At 34.2% G+C, this 17,700-nt stretch overlaps 1 long non-coding RNA gene across 4 annotated transcripts in view; it reads left to right on the forward strand.

Annotated features, from left to right (window-relative positions):
• Positions 1-17,700, forward strand: part of LOC149791916 (uncharacterized) — a 49,137-nt gene that overhangs the window by 11,991 nt on the left and 19,446 nt on the right. Inside the window, exons 1-2 of one of the 4 annotated variants that reach the window (XR_016423440.1) lie at positions 11,872-12,602; positions 13,505-13,642. The exons of 1 other annotated variant lie outside the window; for it this stretch is intronic. This is a non-coding gene — a long non-coding RNA (uncharacterized LOC149791916). Of the gene's footprint in view, positions 1-11,871; positions 12,603-13,392; positions 13,643-17,700 lie in introns of those variants that run through there. 2 more of the 4 variants (XR_016423438.1, XR_016423439.1) reach the window with 2 other exon arrangements.

Here is a 17,700-nt window from a genome sequence, read left to right on the forward strand (position 1 = left end):
AACAACAGATAAAATGACTAATATGAAAAGTTAGTTGTTTGATATATATAGATAATTTAGTTTATGTATGTTTGGCATCTTGTAACGTTTTCGGCTCATCAACACAATGATGGATATATGGTGACAACTAAAGGAAAAGTTCGTAAAAAGTAAATGCATATATAGAAAATGATTTTCATGAAACCAATCAAAGTAAATATTAAAGATGAAGTACAAGGTAACATATAAAATGTAAGCTTGTTAAAATTCTGAGGAAACTATATAAAATCAAAGATACAGGTTATATGCAAAATTATGAAACTATATGGTCACTTCAAATGTTAATCGTTAAGCTTCTCTCCAAGATTAGATATTGCATGTTTGTTGTCATCAAAAGTTAACAAGGAATGTAATTATTAAATTTAAAATGAAATTTCCGAATTCGCATTAAACAGAGCAGACATGAAAAATTAATTTATAAGAAAAAACAGCAGCAAAAAATCAAAATAAATTGCTTTGACCTAAGAGAGATCGAACTGAAACTCAGATGGAAACGAAATGAAATTCAAATGGACAATTTTACCCCCTCTCACTCCTTTCCCTACGCTCTCTCTCTCTCTCTCTCACACACACACACACACACACACACACACACACACTTTTATTTAATCGCCTCTTTCAACATAAAGGTGTTGAATAGGTTTTTTTTTTTTTTTTTTTTTTTTTTTTTTTAAAGACGGTTAAATATGCAGCTGCATCTTAAATATGTATACTTCAAAAGGATACTATCCCACTCTTTTCCTGACTCTTTTTGTACAAAGCTAACATATTAACATTTTATTCTTAGAGAGCAGGAAATCTCTGAATTGTACAGGTGATGTTGCTAGAATTTATGCTTAATATAAATAGCATAATAAACTTTTTTAATAAAAAAACACGAAATGTCCATAAGTCTTGATAATGTGAAACCTGCCAAATACCGAAATAAAGTTTGTTGGGGTTCAGGCCAAACAATGGATTATTCTACTCTGAGTCTATTGAGATTATATTTTTTGTTTCAGCATCGTTGGGGTAAAACAAGAATGATTTGCCCTACTCTTAAACTTCATTTTAGGTAGCATGTTTATTTTCAATAGATGTAAACGTTTTTCCAAATAGTTGATAAATTAAACATACATATGTTATTGCCAGTCAGACAAAGGCGGAGATCAATTGCACACAATATCAAAACAGCGGATATTACTGAAAATCATGTAGCTTACCTGGCGCTACCTGGAGTATCGTGACATAATTGAAATGACGTGTAATCCAAGTTCATAATTGAAACGGCGTTTAATCCAAATTTGTAAACATCTTAATAGCAACAATTCTATTGTTATTACCGCACACACATACACACCTAAAGCGAGACAAACTTGAAACTTGTACTTTTATATGATCGTATCATAGACCTCATGTCAACTTGAGACGATGAAAGTCTCCGCAGTGTCCACATATTTATATCCCTTGTCTTATAGCTGACATTAGGTTAATTCATGGTTAATTAAGGCGCTAGCCTAAAGCCATTTGTTGTGTTATGGAAAGATATATAATTTTCGCTACACACCTAGAACCACGTTCCCACAAACGATAAACTAATTTTAAAAAATGTCATTTTCCTAATGTGTGTTTTGCTATGTCGTCTATACACTTCTATCAAATGCATGAAGTATTTTTAAAAACAGTCTGTTTATAACAAGTTTTCGAACCGTTTAAAGAGTTGTAGAGAGATGTAAAGCATGTTTTGCTTAACTTTATGTCTATACATCGCTCATGTTTTACATAAACAGCTGACGTATTTATGGCGGCTGAAAATTGCACATTACGTCCATTATATAATAATTCCAATTTGTATGTATTGTCCTTAATGACTTTATTTGCTTTGTGTGTGAATAGGTAACTTTTAAACATCGATAAACACCGAACCATGATCATTTAATCCTATAATGAATAATCCATCTTATATACAACATGGCAAATGTTATTCCATTGTGTTAAGTTTGACGTACAAATTGTCCCAGGTGTGCTAATGAAACCAAGGCTGTAGTCCATGTTGTCATTTTGTCAACATACACCTATCCATTGTTTGGAAAATCCTTTGTGTTCTTTTTAAAGATCGACATTCAAAAATATACCATAAAGCTTCCTCGCCTTAACCAATACATTAAGCTAACTGTTTGCATATCATATCAGTCTAATTCTCTCTTTACTCATCTATATACAACTTACACTGTAAACGACTTACTATATCTAATCGGAAAAGATCATCATCGACTGAATGTTCTCAAACTTTTAAGGACAGTAATATACATGTTTCATCTTGTAAATAACCAGTTTTAATTGTATGACTTTCTTTTACTATATACTGAAGCAAATAAATGACTGCATCAGTAACAAACGGTTTCAACTTCTTCTGGCGTCTCGCCCTTATTATTTCCTTCCTCTTGTTTCCTCCTCATAATCCTCTTCATCGCCATCTTCATCATCTTGCTTGTTTTCTTCGATTCAGCATCAAGAAAATGATTACTGTCATCTTCAGTTGTTTCTCATTCGCCTTGGAGATAAGCTGTCACCATTTCCTTTTCCTATGATGCATCTTGCCAAATTATAGGGCGTGTGTGTTTGTACAATTTAAAATTCAGATTTGTCCTAAACCTTGAAAGGTGCACTGTTTCTTCAAATGGTTTCCTTTTTAATCACAACCGCGAATACCATCATCATCATCATCATTAACATCTACTTAGAACTGATTATTCTTTATGGCAGAGGTCGTCATCGCCACCTATGCCGTTTAAGACAATGGCTTTGACGTTTTCTGTACAACATCTAACTGAACAAGCAGAACTTTCAGCTACCGGTGTTCCGATGCTTTGTCTGATGACGAAACAGCAAATCGGTGAATCTGGCACTTAAAGCAACGTGTCCTGATGCAAAGTTCGGTCGCCATATATAATACTGCCTCGTATTAAAACTAGCGTTCATACAGTTGTAACAGTGTTTTGATATGATGTAGTCTGTTTCTGAAATAAGCCGAATTACATGCATCGCGTTTGGAATCGTCTTTCGTCTTTACGTTTTCTGAGCACGTTAGTCAAAACAGCACTACAAAGCAGATCGATTACAAGATGCAGTAGTCATTGAACCCAAACGGTCTATATTTATATATGCATAATCTCAGTTATTATCAGCAAAGGCACTTTGTCGCATGTTGTGATTATTTGTTCGCTTCTCAAACTTGAGTGTCATTAAACTCTGTTTAGCTGAAATTCTGGAGCAGTTGTACCATATCTAACATGGCCATTATGAAACATCTGCTTGGCAGATAGGGTGTGCCATAGTCAGGCCAAATCAGAGAGGAAGGTCCACGTGGCCTGGGCCTCAACCCCTAAGGGGCCTCGGTTTTTACCACTTATCTTGACATCGTTTAACACGTCGTGTAACTATCTGTTTTGTAAATATTTATATAGTAAATTATATCGGCTTGTTTTAACATTCGATCCATTTCCAAATTTCAATATAACGAGGGTCTGGGGGCAGGGGTCTCAAACACGCAGCCCGCAGGCCGCATGCGGCCCGCCAAGCCGTATCCTGTGTCCCACAACATGATTGGTATCACAAGATGTCAATAGAGATAACAATCGTGGTGCAACCCATGGGTTATCGAAAATGCCCTTATGCGGCCCTCAGGGTGGTTTTAATTTGAAGCAACTGGTCTAGGGGGCTTAAACTCTCGAAGTGGCCCTGGCCTCTCTCGGTCTCTGAAGGTTACTGGCCATATTCGGACAGAGTGGCGTATTATAGAGTATGTTTAGTTGGCAAGTAGTGTCATAAATTGTTTAGTATGACTTCTCAACCTCCTCAGCCAATTACTGCCTTATGTAAGGAAATTTCTAGATATCAAGTCTCGTTGCGCTCGGCTACAAGGTAAATTCTATCGTACCTACTTGGGTAAGAAAACTGCCTTGGTACGAGCAATCATGGAATGTGCTTTTGACATTCTAATCAATGACGCCGCTATTTTTCGACCATCTTGTTTTCTTGCATAAGCCAATGCTCAATACGACGACCCCTATGTATATTATATTGCCTCGTCTGAACCGAGTATTAACCTCGGTTACACCTTTTGTTTGTACCAATGACGTCACACATGTACAACCTAGGTCGCCAAAACAACGGAATAACGATGAAAGTCTAATGTGTTCCTAGTCAAAGCACAGCCAAACTAAACACTTGGGTAGGGAAACAGCCAAACTAAACACTTGGGTAGGGAAACTGTCAAACTAAACACTTGTGTAGGGAACTGCCAAACTAAAGACTTGGGTAGGGAAACTGCCAAACTAAAGACTTGGGTAAGGAAACAGCCACACAAAACACTTGGGTAGGGAAACTTTCAAATTAAACACTTGGGTAGGGAAACTGCCAAACTAAACACTTGGGTAGGGAAACTGTCAAACTAAACACTTGGGGAGGGAAACTGACATACTAAACACTTGGGTAGGGAAACTGCCACACTAAAGACTTGGGTAGGGAAACAGCCACACTAAACACTTGGGTTGGGAAACTGTCAAACTAAACACTTGGGTAGGGAAACAGCCACACTAAACACTTGGGTAGGGAAACTGTCAAACTAAACACTTGGGTAGGGAAACTGCCAAACTAAACACTTGGGTAGGGAAACTGCCAAACTAAACACTTGGGTAGGGAAACTACCATACTAAACACTTGGGTAGGGAAACTGCCATACTAAAGACTTGTGTAGGGAAACTGCCAAACTAAAGACTTGGGTAAGGAAATAGCCACACTAAACACTTGGGTTGGGAAACTGCCAAACTAAACACATGGGTAGGGTAACTACCAAACTAAACACTTGGATAGGGACACTGTCAAACTACACACTTGCGTAGGGAAACTGTCCAACTAATTACTTGGTTAGAGAAACTGGTACTTTCTTATTTATTTAAGCACCATGTGATACCCTGTGATACTGACTGTCAATTTGATAGAAGTGTAAAAGTGGAAAATTGTTGTAAAAGTGTAATATTCGCCTTCTATGCGAAAACTATGATATGTCCTACACATTTTGTCACAATCTACTTACAGCTGACAGGTGTTAATGAATTATACATATGTTTTTACTTACAGCATGCATAATCATATTTGATTAGATTTATTGTTCAAATATTCACGTGTTCCTCAGCGCAGCGCGATGGCGCATGCCTGTGTGAACCTGAACTGAATAACATATAAATAAAACAAAGCCAACGAGGATTGGCTGACTATAACTGTTTAATCGCATTGGTTCTGACCACAAGCTCTTGGTTAGTTTTGAAATTTTCAACGACTATAGATGCTCGTTTTCTCTTGATTCTACTAACATTTGCATACATTCTGGAAACAAACTGCGCAATATACCAAAAACAAAATTACCAGTGTACCGAAACACCAACCTTTTACGCTAAATATAATGTATGCTTTTATAAAATGACTGAGCAAAACATACTCAGTCTTCCGACTTTTTTATAATTAAAGACATAACGATAAACAGAAACAAACTTTATAAATTATTTAATGCTGATCTGTTTCTGTGCATGTACTGTCCCAATGTCCAGTCAACCTTTGGCTTTGTAATTACATGAAAAGATTTACTTGCTTTTTCTACACGTTCTTGTCCAAACATTTCATTGTTTATATTTGTTGTTTACTTTGATTTGTTCTCCTTCATTCATCGAATTTAACAATACTTCGTCCAGAACATTACATCTATATTTCTAGCTGGAGCCTTGGTATGCCATCAAATAATAAATTATATATAGTTTGCCGGGACTAAACATGATGTATTCTATCAACTAGCCTTGCATTTTCTTCAAACATTTGCTGGTATACGGACTCTGATAAATATTTCACGATTTCACTTATATATTATACTGTATCTCGAACGGTATAGTAATGGCATTTTGACTTAGCATGACCATTTGCTGCCGAAGTTTGAAAGAAGTTCCGTAAATCTATTTTAAAATTGCTAATACTTGTCGTTTGTCTTTTATTTTTCATTTCTTATTTTCCAAGAAAGGCAGCTGATACACCGTAAAAGATTTTTAAGTATCAACTGCTTCACTATTTGTTGCCTTTTATTCCTTTCATTTTCGTCATGCATTTCTCCTATGTGTTACAAATGTTCATATGTGAAGGTTGTAATATGCACAATATATGCTTCTATTTGAACCACAAAGTCACCCGTATTTATTTCGGAATAATGAAGGCAATCTTGTATTGACACGTAGCCCAAGTATAGAGGACATTAACAAGAGGACATTAACAAAGATTTCGGTTTGTCTCGTCATATTCACCGTTCTGTTTTTTTTTTTTTTTTTTTTTTCTTTCTTTTTTTTTGCCATTATCATCGGCGTAGTGTTCTTGATTTGTCTATACGAGGTATTACACTAATTTGTCCCTATATTCCACTCCGAATCACCAGGAACATATCGTAATATATAAGCAGACTGAGATCGACTACAGTAAGCTTCAAACACACATCACGAGATAGTTCTGGTGCACTAAAATGTATTAACGGGATCGATTCTTAATGTGCTTCTTGCATAGGTTCCCGAACAATTCAGATAGGTCTCACACCACGAGTTTGTCTTTCTTTTATATTAGATTCGTGAAGTTTACCAAGTGTTTTTAGTTCCATTTCTTATGCACATACTAATAGGCTTCATTTAATATGTTACAGTTAATAGTAATGGGTAGAAACCGTTCAAAGCTGTCAGTGTATCGTGTGAGTAAATAGCTTTCCTCGAAACATTTAGCTGCATATTTGTAAACTGTTTCGAAATTCTGGCGAATATTTGATAAATTTTCCAACGATTGTCCCATGAATCTAATGCTATCTACAAACTTAATTGCCACTTTAACTGTTAATGCTTCTCTTTCGTTCACGAACAAATCATAACGAAATCCCCTTGTTAAATTAAATGTTGTCTAGTTGTTGTTGTATGTGAAAGATACTATGTGACCGAAATCTAGATCCCTGATAAAAACGATGACTGCCATAACCTAATATATTATTTATATAGAAAGCTGGATGGAGTATAAATATTCGAAACTGGTATTCATTCATTATAAGCAGGACCTCAATACTTCCGTGTTAAGTGGTCGTGGTTCTAGACTTATTGTACACGATTTCATTCATTCAGACACACGGTGATGGTTTTAAATGATGTTTCCCTTTCCTTACATAGCAATATTTGGTTTTTATTATCATACATGTAGTTGTCTGCTTCGATGTGTTGTCTGCATAGTGCTTAAACGGTGTTGTCCTTGTTTCAAAACTTTAATATAAAAGATGAGCTAATGCCCCATGAACGTGGATCAGCTAATGTCCCATTAATAAGTTCATAAATCGTTAATCAACGTGGATCAGCTAATGTGCCAGGAATAAGTTCATAAATCATTAATCAACGTGGATCAGCTAATGTCCCATTAATAAGTTCATAAATCGTTAATCAACGTGGATCAGCTAATGCCCCAGGCATAAGTTCATAAGTCATTAATCAACGTGGATCAGCTAATGTCCCATTAATAAGTTCATAAATCGTTAATCAACGTGGATCAGCTAATGTGCCAGGAATAAGTTCATAAATCATTAATCAACGTGGATCAGCTAATGCCCCATGAATAAGTTCATAAATCGTTAATCAACGTGGATTAGCTAATGTCCCATGAATAAGTTCATAAATCGTTAATCAACGTGGATCAGCTAATGTCCCATGAATAAGCTAATAAATCGTTAATCAACGTGGATCAGCTAATGCTCCAGGAATAAGTTCATAAATCGTTAATCAACGTGGATCAGCTAATGCCCCATGAATAAGTTGGAGTTATAACGAAATTCAAATAAGAATACACTCTTGGATATTATTATTATAATTAACAAAAGACAGTTGTCACATCATTACTATTCATACCATCACAGACACATCAAAACGTTCAGCATTCGATTTGTTTTAGAATATCACTGAAGCTTATTCAGAATCTTAATCACTAGGACTAGTGTTAGAAATTCTAGGGTTATTTGGGATTTAACTCGCACTACCGTATTTATTTATTTTAATTCTATCTTTGTTTTTCTTAAGGAAAAAAAATGTTTGTTTCATTTTTAAAAAATTGATGGTTTAAAACCATAGAGTCGTAACACAAGTAAACAGTCAAACTGGTTTAACATGAAATATATCTTTTTTAATTTAAGTCATTCACTTCCTCAAACATTAATTTATTGTAGATTTCGACTGTAAATGATTTCCCATCGAATGAATTAACATAATACATTACATTTATCCCGGGCGGTATTCATTTCCCATGTTATTCTAACGTTTTCTCCATGCTTCATTTTGTTTATTTGGACGTTTTGTAAATCTCCTCAACCCATCTTTCATTTCCTTGAATACATTTTAATATTTACGTGTTTTGCACCTTACACAAGTTGACTGGATCCTTTACACAAATTGTTCATAATCATCGCTACACGTAAAGATTGTATTATTGTCAAGAACCAGTTCTTTGTGTTTACTGAGTGTAAATGTCTTCAGTAGTTAGTAAACTAGTGACTAAAACTGACTATTTGAAATTATAAACTACCTGAAAGCACATACTAGTGAAATTCGGTATATATCTAAGTAACTTTAATTGTCTGTCTAATTAACTTTAATTGACTGTCTAATTAACTTTAATTGGCTGTCCAAGTAACTTTGAGTTTCTGCATACATACTTTAAATTTGCTTGATCAAATATGTAGGATGTATATATCGTGCCCTTGTCTCCCCCGCCCGTCAATGGATATGTGAAATCTTTCGCAACATGTTAAAAGCAAGCACCCAAATGAATTGAATAAATATAATTTTCCAATACTATTAAAGTGTATTCGTGTAATCACACAAGCATGAAAAACTAACTAAAATATCCAACAAGCCCGAGACTCGAACCAACGCGGACAGAGGTGGGATGGCAGTAATCGGGAAAGGCAAACGCTTTTGAATGCTCTTCCACCCTGTCAATAATAATAATAATAATAATAATAATAATAATAATAATAATAATAGTAATGCCACTATCAATTTAGATCAATTTTTTTTACAAATTAATGCACAATTAATACACCAATAATATAACGAATGTAATAGAACATCCGAAAATGTAGAAACGTGATGACGTACCATGTTAGAAAGTAATTTGATAGATTTGTCTGAAACAAGAACAATCGATTGTTGTTCCAGTCCATATATAGATATTAAGTGTGTAAATGTAGTATTTATACATAGAACATGTTTGTATACAGAAAACTCTCATTCACAAACACCTTCTTTTTTATAGAACATCCCAATCACTGTTATTACCTCCCTTGAAAATTATTTTGCTTATGCAACACTCCAGTGCATAGAAATTAAATAAGTCGACCAGAGGCAAGTCTTGGGTAAAAAAAAAAGGTACAGGTATGTGGAGACAGTGGCGTCACTAGGGTTGGTGTCACCCAGTGAGGTAACTCATGGTGTCATCCCTATGGACCTTCTTCTGTAACAGACCGTACAAAAATTGTATACAGTCATTTTGGTGTCACCCTCTCTGATGGAGTCACCCGTTACGGTCCGCACCCTCGCACCCCTCTCAAAGTGACGCCACTGTGTGGATATGTCATTAATAACATAAGAATGTTGATTTTTATTTTACCATAAGTTCTAAATCACCACTGTGCTGCTGGGCATATACTGATTGATGAGTGTATCATGACAACTGCTGCTACAATTACTACTACTACTATTACTACGACTACTACTACTACTAATAATAATAATGTGATACGTTATTATAATAATATTTTTGCAAGTATCAAGATTATATTATTATTATTATTATTATTATTATTATTATTATTATTATTATTATTATTATTAAAACTTTTGGAACCAGTATGTCTTAATACGCGAATAGTAGTATAGTATATTGAGACAGAGAGTCGGTCTCAGCCAAACTTAATCTCGATGTCAAATGAAGTGCTCCTTCAATACATATTGACAGAGCCAAAACATTACACAGAATTCTTTTCCCAGATATTGGCGGCAAGCATATAAAATTTATTCATAGAATTTAGGTAGACAGATGTTTTCGGTACTGAAAAGAATCCTAACGTAGTGCTCTCCTTGCCTTTCCACTCACATGATCCTAATTTTGAAAATAAAATTGAGAAAATCTGTCGATAAAAATACCGAGGCTCCGTTGTAAAGTATCATGCCTCCCGTCGAAGAAGTTTGAATCGTAAATCTGTCAAATTCGAGAACATAATACTCCCCAAAGAAATAAAAGCGGCGGGATGCAAAGAAGCCGACATGAGAAAATCCCAGAAAAGTTGTTTGGGTCGTTTTTAACATTATTCATTCATTTGCTTAAGTTTGTATAAAGACGGTTAATAATAAGAGTAGATGGATCAAACGTACAAAGATCTCGTTACCGAATTGGAATTAATATGTACATTGAAACAGAGCCTCAAGTGCTTTTATAAACAGGATGATGTGATAAATGTTTTGAAGTGCCCCAGCATAGATTATGGCCAATATGTACGTGCTCTGTAAAAAGTGAGTTGCTTAATAAAGGTTAAATCCACCAATATTTCGGTTTACTGAAACTTGAAACGATGGCTATTTTAGACAAGTGATTGCTAAATACATGTGAGCTTTAAGATTTAATGACTAATAATGCTTCAAAAATGAAAAGCAATGAATACTTACAACATAACTAGATATTTATCAAACAACTCTTTAAGCTTGTACTGGTTGAGCAACTTTGTTTTGACACCTATATCATCACCAAGGTATGTCGTCTTTGTGGATTAGTACACAAGAACTTTCACTTGCTGATACCATATTTTTCTATGCTAGCACTGAATTTCTATCAAACACGAGGGTTAAGGAACCAGGCTAAATGCGGCGACTCCAGTGCGTTTTGATTGCAACGTCACTATTATATTATGTCTGCTAGTGTATTGCCTTATAACATCATCGACCTTGTGTTCATATTCATGAGTGAATTGAAGAAATTATTTTTTGCCTCTTTTATTTTATGTGCCATTTACAGAGTTTTAACATCTGTCCCTTTCAAATTGTAATCCACGTTTACGTTCATTTGCAAGAAATTTTCTCTCTAAAGGTTTTCCGATTCTTTCTCATTACATACGTACATATATACATACATACATACATACATACATACATACATACATACATACATACATACATACATACATACAAGTTTATATCATTACGGTAGTTATCGTAACCCACTGTGATGAGTACGGTTTACCACACCATAAAATCAGAGAAGATAAGTATTTAAGATTTGTTGGGTTTCCTTTAACATGTTTAAAGTTACTTTTCGGCACATAACCTATACATGTCAGTCAGTATAACTGGTGGAGGAAGATCACCGAAAACCTCTAGAAGTACCACCGACCAACAGGAAGCTCCTGACAGGCTATCTCGCATATCCACCTTGGTCGATTACGAGTCTCGAACTGACGTAGACAGAGGTGAGATGGCAGTGATCTGTAAAGCCGAGCGCCTTATACCACTCGGTCAACCGGGCCGATTCAGTATGAAGAAGGAATATTAGACGACCAAGATGTATGACCCTATATTTACACGTATACAGAGAACAAAATTATTTTGGTGTATGACATGCTTTTATTTACTCTGGCAGGTTGGTGGGCTGGTAGCTAGTTAGGTTGGTAGTTATCTACGTAGGTGTGTGTGTGTGTGTGTGTGTGTGTGTGTGTGTGTGTGTGTGTGTGTGTGTGTGTGTGTGTGCATGTGTGTGTGTGTGTGTGTGCGTGTATGTGTGTGTGATTAGGATTTTTAACGTAGCTTTAACAATATTTCAGTCATATCGCTACGATGTCTGCAGTGTTGCAATTTATAGTGATGTCTAGTAATGGGGCATCATGCCGCAGACATGTCCCACCCAGTCACATTATCCTGACACCAGGCCGACAAGTTCTAACACTAGCCTCTTAATGCTGAGCGCCTAGTAAGGCAGCTGTTCGTACCATTTTTGTAAGTCTTTGGTATAACTCGGCTGGGGTTCTAACCCACGACCTCCCGTTCAAGAGACGGATGCTGCAACCACTAGTCCACCGGAATGGTCATTTACGAAGATAAGTAGGCAGCTAGTTGGTAGGTGGATAGGTAGGTATGTCTCTATTTATGGATATTGACAACAATAATTAAACAGCCTTCCTCGTGAGGCTGTATGTCTCTGCGTAAGTGCTGATAAATAACTTGATTATTGAATTGGTTACAGCTTTCCCTAGATGCGTTTTTTTCCCCTTGAATAAGACTATTGGCGTCTAAGGTTGAATATGATCAATGGGCCTGTGGGTTTTTTTTTTTTTTTTTTTTTGTCGTGTCGCATGAATCCAACCTACATAGGGAATGGGACTACTGCTCACGCGTTAGTGCAGTTAAAACGAATCGAAATGGGGAGGCGTTCATATTTGTTTCCTAGGCTATTTTAACCTGGGCTGAGCACGTGTAAAATCGGTAAGAACATACTAGTTCCTTTATATCTTGCTTTCTTAAGATGACCTTATAATATATACGCATGCATGATTACAGTAATTTACTTTGAAATGTGCATTCAGAACAGAATATAAAAGAACATAATTTGTATTTGGTATTAAAATCTTAGTTGCGATATCTCTTCATGACAGTTTGGTACTTAGGCATGCATAAGGTAGGCGTGAATATGTGTGTGTACATTACATATGCGTTATTGAACTCATGTAGATACAAGTTCAGATGTATATGTACGTATATTTATAAGTGTTTTGTTAGTTTGAAGTGGGTAAGAAGACGAATTTAATTGTGAATAGTTAGGTTGGCAATTGTGTGTACGAGAAGCGAGTCAAGTAACACTGCCTATACACAAAATGCATACATTTTATTTAGAGCACATTCTGGTCAAGAGTTTGTATTGATTCCCAGAGTGAGTAATACACGATGGAACTAAAGTACAAAATAAAATTGGCAGTAACAGGAAACAAGGCAGTTAGTAATTATCCGAGAAAAAGTAAAAGACATTCTCTCATATTTTAGGACAACAAACTCGTAATATATTTCCTCCTCATCGATATCGATTTTACGATGCTAATGTAAATCATATATGCCATAATATAATTCCTTTCCAAGCAAAATAATCTCACGCCCCACCCACCCCCACCCCCAAAATCACTTAATGACCTGCTGAATCGCGTGTATTAGGAATACCACGCGAGACCGAGATTTGATCCGCCATTAGACGAAGATCGGATTACTTCATTGCTATCAAATATTCGCCCGACTTCTCTTGTGCAAATTTAATTAACATCAATGACATGAAAACTATCAAATTTGACTTCATTTTAAGTGTCAACTATATCAGGAAATCAATTAATTATTTTCAGCCTGAGCAAAAACTAACAATACCTATATAGCTGTAATTCTTGCCTGTCAATATTGAGATGGATGACGTTTCCAAACGGAACATTTCAAGGTCAGTTTCCAGAGATGTAGAATGAAGAAAAGGCCATATCAAGTCTTTAGTGAGTGCTTCTTTCAGACAGCGTGTCAAGACACACACACACACACTCTCTATCTCTCTACATACATGCATACATACATACATACATACATACATACATACATACATACATATATACATACATACATACATACATACGGAAAGACAGACAGATAGACATACATCAATGTTGAAGAAAACATGAAAATTATATGTATGTATATATGTACGTATGTATATGTATATATAATATAAAGACTGTTTAAAGGAAAAAGAAACCAATTATATTTATCTTATCGTTCGTTGTTGTATTAGATTTGTATCAAATGTGAGTTTATGAAAATCTACTCTGGATAAGTATGGGTACAAGAGTCTATAATATGAGCTGATCCAATAGCTCAATTTATTTTGTCTTTGAAAAGTAATATTTATTTAGTGACCAAATAACTTTATATTCAAATAATATTCCAAAATATCGTGCAACTGTTATAGTCATTGTTAGTCTTCTTGTCTTTACCAATATGCCTTTCATATGACGCGGGGGGGGGGGGGGGTGAAGAGAAAGGAGCTAACAACTTATGTCTCAAATTATAATTTGTAAAAATAGTTATTATGAAAATGATAACTACAACGTTAACAAAAACAACAAAAGAACTAAAACTATGATAATAATTGAGGCAGTACACTTAATTTACAACGTTAACAAAAACAACAAAAGAACTAAAACTATGATAATAATTGAGGCAGTACACTTAATTTATAGTGTGATCAGGTTATAATAATAATAATAATAATAATAATAATAATAATAATAATAATATGGATATAAGAGTTGATATTTGCAGTCGTTCTACGAACAAATGACACATTCAGATGCATGTAACTTTTCGAAATTTACAGATGTCTCATTTTAGACAATCCCGTTAAAAATATGTTTCCATTGCATGTATTTGTTGACTTCCTTAAATGCTAGCGATATATGTGTTTTACTCGTAATGTATTGATTTTACTACGAATGCTTTTTTATTATACATGTTCTTCCAATAATTTCTGAAAACGTTTAAACCCAAGAGGGTTGGGTAAGAATCGGATATTGGTATTTCTTTTGGTTTCGAATTTTAATTATATTTTGTGTGTGACATTTCTTCTCCGTATTTTATTGTTGTTATGCAAGTTTTTTATTTTAAATTTTTTTATGTAATCAGATACATAGAAATATTTGTACATTTTGTTGCGTATCTTCCCTATTCCAGTTTTTAGTATTTATTTAATAAGTTTTGTTTTCCTACCTATTCGGTATCTTCCTGTCTTTTCGGTCTCTCAGTCTGTTCTTATAAAGCAAATTTTGTTTAATGCTGTTAACCAAACACAGGCATTTTTAAAAGCACTCTCAAAGTCACAAGTATGCTACATTTATAAGACGTTTATTTATTTTCTTTCTTTCCTGCTTTCTTTCTTTCTTTCTTTCTTTCTTTCTTTCTTTATTTATTTATTTTTTTCTTCTTTCTTTCTTTCTTTCTTTCTTTCTTTTTTTTTCTTTTCTTCTATTGATCAGTTCTTTATTTATTTATGTCCATGTAACTTGTTTTTTAATAAGATTATAACTTGACTGTGGGCAGACAGACAGACCGAGACAGCGACAAACAAGAAGAGAGAGAGAGAGAGAGAGAGAGAGAGAGAGAGAGAGAGAGAGAGAGAGAATCTAGAACCAGTTTCAGACATTCTTAAATAATACCCAGCAATATTTTCCCCTCATTATGTAATAATAGCGTCTCAAGTGACTGTTTAACACGTTATAAAATGTGTGAAAAACGATCGAAGCATGCATAACTTAGTGTCAGATATACGATGACTGTCTGAAGTGTGGCACATAGTGTGTGAATTTATTTCTATTTTATTACTTTTACAAGACAACCAGATTGTTCTCATAAGTTCTTCGGATCTGTCATATTAATATAAAAAATCTTTATAACCTATTTAATTCTATACCTACTCTTTCTTTTATATTTTTCCTTAAAATGTGGAACGGATGCTTAGGTTTGTAATTTATTTTTTACGAAGGGCAATAATTGCAAAATGTTGCTGACATAAATTTATTACTTATTTAAGTTTTTTATTCACACAGATTCAATAAGTTCTTTTCCTTATATTTATATTTAGGAAATAACAACCGCCAAGACCGTTAATTCATCCCCCAGATTAAATCTTAAAATTACTGTACAATATAAAATTAGTGTAAAATAGTAAAGTTCTATTAAATTAGCACTAGCATGATTGATTTAATCTTGTTTTCTATAGATAATTTATGCTATTTGCAATACAAACTTCAAATATATTTCTGACAATAATACATTCACATTACTATTTGGAAAATAGTAAATAATTATTAAATAAATATATAATTAACAACGATAGTGAATATTAAAAATAATATCAACAACAACAATAATAATATAAATAATAATAATAATAATAATAATAATAACAACAATAATATCAATAATAATAATAATAATAATAATAATAATAATGATAATAATAATAATAGATAAAATATATACATAACGTTTTTCTAACACATTTTCATTCATTTCGATTGAATTTATTTTTAGTCCAGTTTTCATATTCCAATATTCCAAGTAAGGCTGATGGTTCCCAAACTATATCCTAGATACTTCATACAATTTTTTTCACAGAAAACTCGTAAAATGATCTAAAACATTTTAAATTTATTCTCTCTCAAATATTAAATTTTTAATAAGGTAGAATTTCAATTCATTTCAATTTGTAAAGAATGCTTGGATATTTATAGTCATTTTAGGTACAGTAAAAGGAGAAGGGAATGAAAGTATTGTATTGTGTGTATGCGCGCGCGCGCGTGTGTGTGTGTGTGTGTGTGTGTGTGTGTGTGTGTATAAAAGCTTATATATATTGCTGTTCTTTTTATTTTAAAAGTTCAATTTGTTTGACGTACAGTTTCTTATATCACTTACAATACATAACAAATAATTGCATTTTTAGCCACTCTCTAATATACATGTTTAAAAGAGGTAAATGTCAATTGTTGGACTCGATTAAACTGATTAATATCACTGCTATTTACTGCTTTCTGACAAGAAAAAGACAAATATATTTTTATTCATTTTCCCCACCCGTTTATTTTAGAAACACATTATCCGGTCCTAAAATCCATATATTTTCGCCTTTCTAAAGCACATGATAGTTTAGAGATAGTTCCAACTGATATGGTTGAAGTTTTATACGCGGCCCTACATTTAGACACTTTTTCATTTTTGATTTATTATTGTATTGGTCGAAACCATGAATAATGACAGTACCTTTGATGTTTTTACACTGGATAAAAAATGAGATTTCGGCCAAAAGAGTTCTTTTGTGGGCAGTGACCACACAAAAGTTTTACCTTTTGAAGTTCCACTAATAGTCTTGGCATAATCGAAACAGTTCACACATTTCGAGTGTTCCTTTTATGGGACAACCCATTCATCGCGCAAGAAATCACCACAGAAGGCGGTAAATCGGTTCTGTCACAAGTTCCAGGAGTTTTACTTGATTAATATGAGAAATAAAATCGTATCACTCTGCGCTGACATACACAAGATGTTTTAAGTTTTCACGTCCGTTGAGGACATACTTTTCTACTCGCTCATCAATATTGATGTTAGACGATACGTAACAAGACATTCATAGAAGTCTAATAAATTTTCCACTCTGACCATTTTCAAGTCACAAAATTTCTATCCTGATCATTTTTAAGTCACAAAATTTCCCACCCTGACCATTTTCAAGACAAAAATTTCCCACCTGACCATTTTCAAGACAAAAATTTCCCACCTGACCATTATCAAGACAAAAATTTCCCACCTGACCATTTTCAAGACAAAAATTTCCCACCTGACCATTATCAAGACAAAAATTTCCCACCTGACCATTTCCAAGACAAAAATTTCCCACCTGACCATTATCAAGACAAAAATTTTCCACCTGACCATTTTCAAGACAAAAATTTCCCACCTGACCATTATCAAGACAAAAATTTCCCACCTGACCATTATCAAGACA

Source organism: Sinohyriopsis cumingii, chromosome 9 (genome assembly GCF_028554795.1).
Source record: "Sinohyriopsis cumingii isolate HCF-2022 chromosome 9, ASM2855479v2, whole genome shotgun sequence".
Classification (NCBI taxonomy): Eukaryota; Metazoa; Mollusca; class Bivalvia; order Unionida; family Unionidae; genus Sinohyriopsis; species Sinohyriopsis cumingii.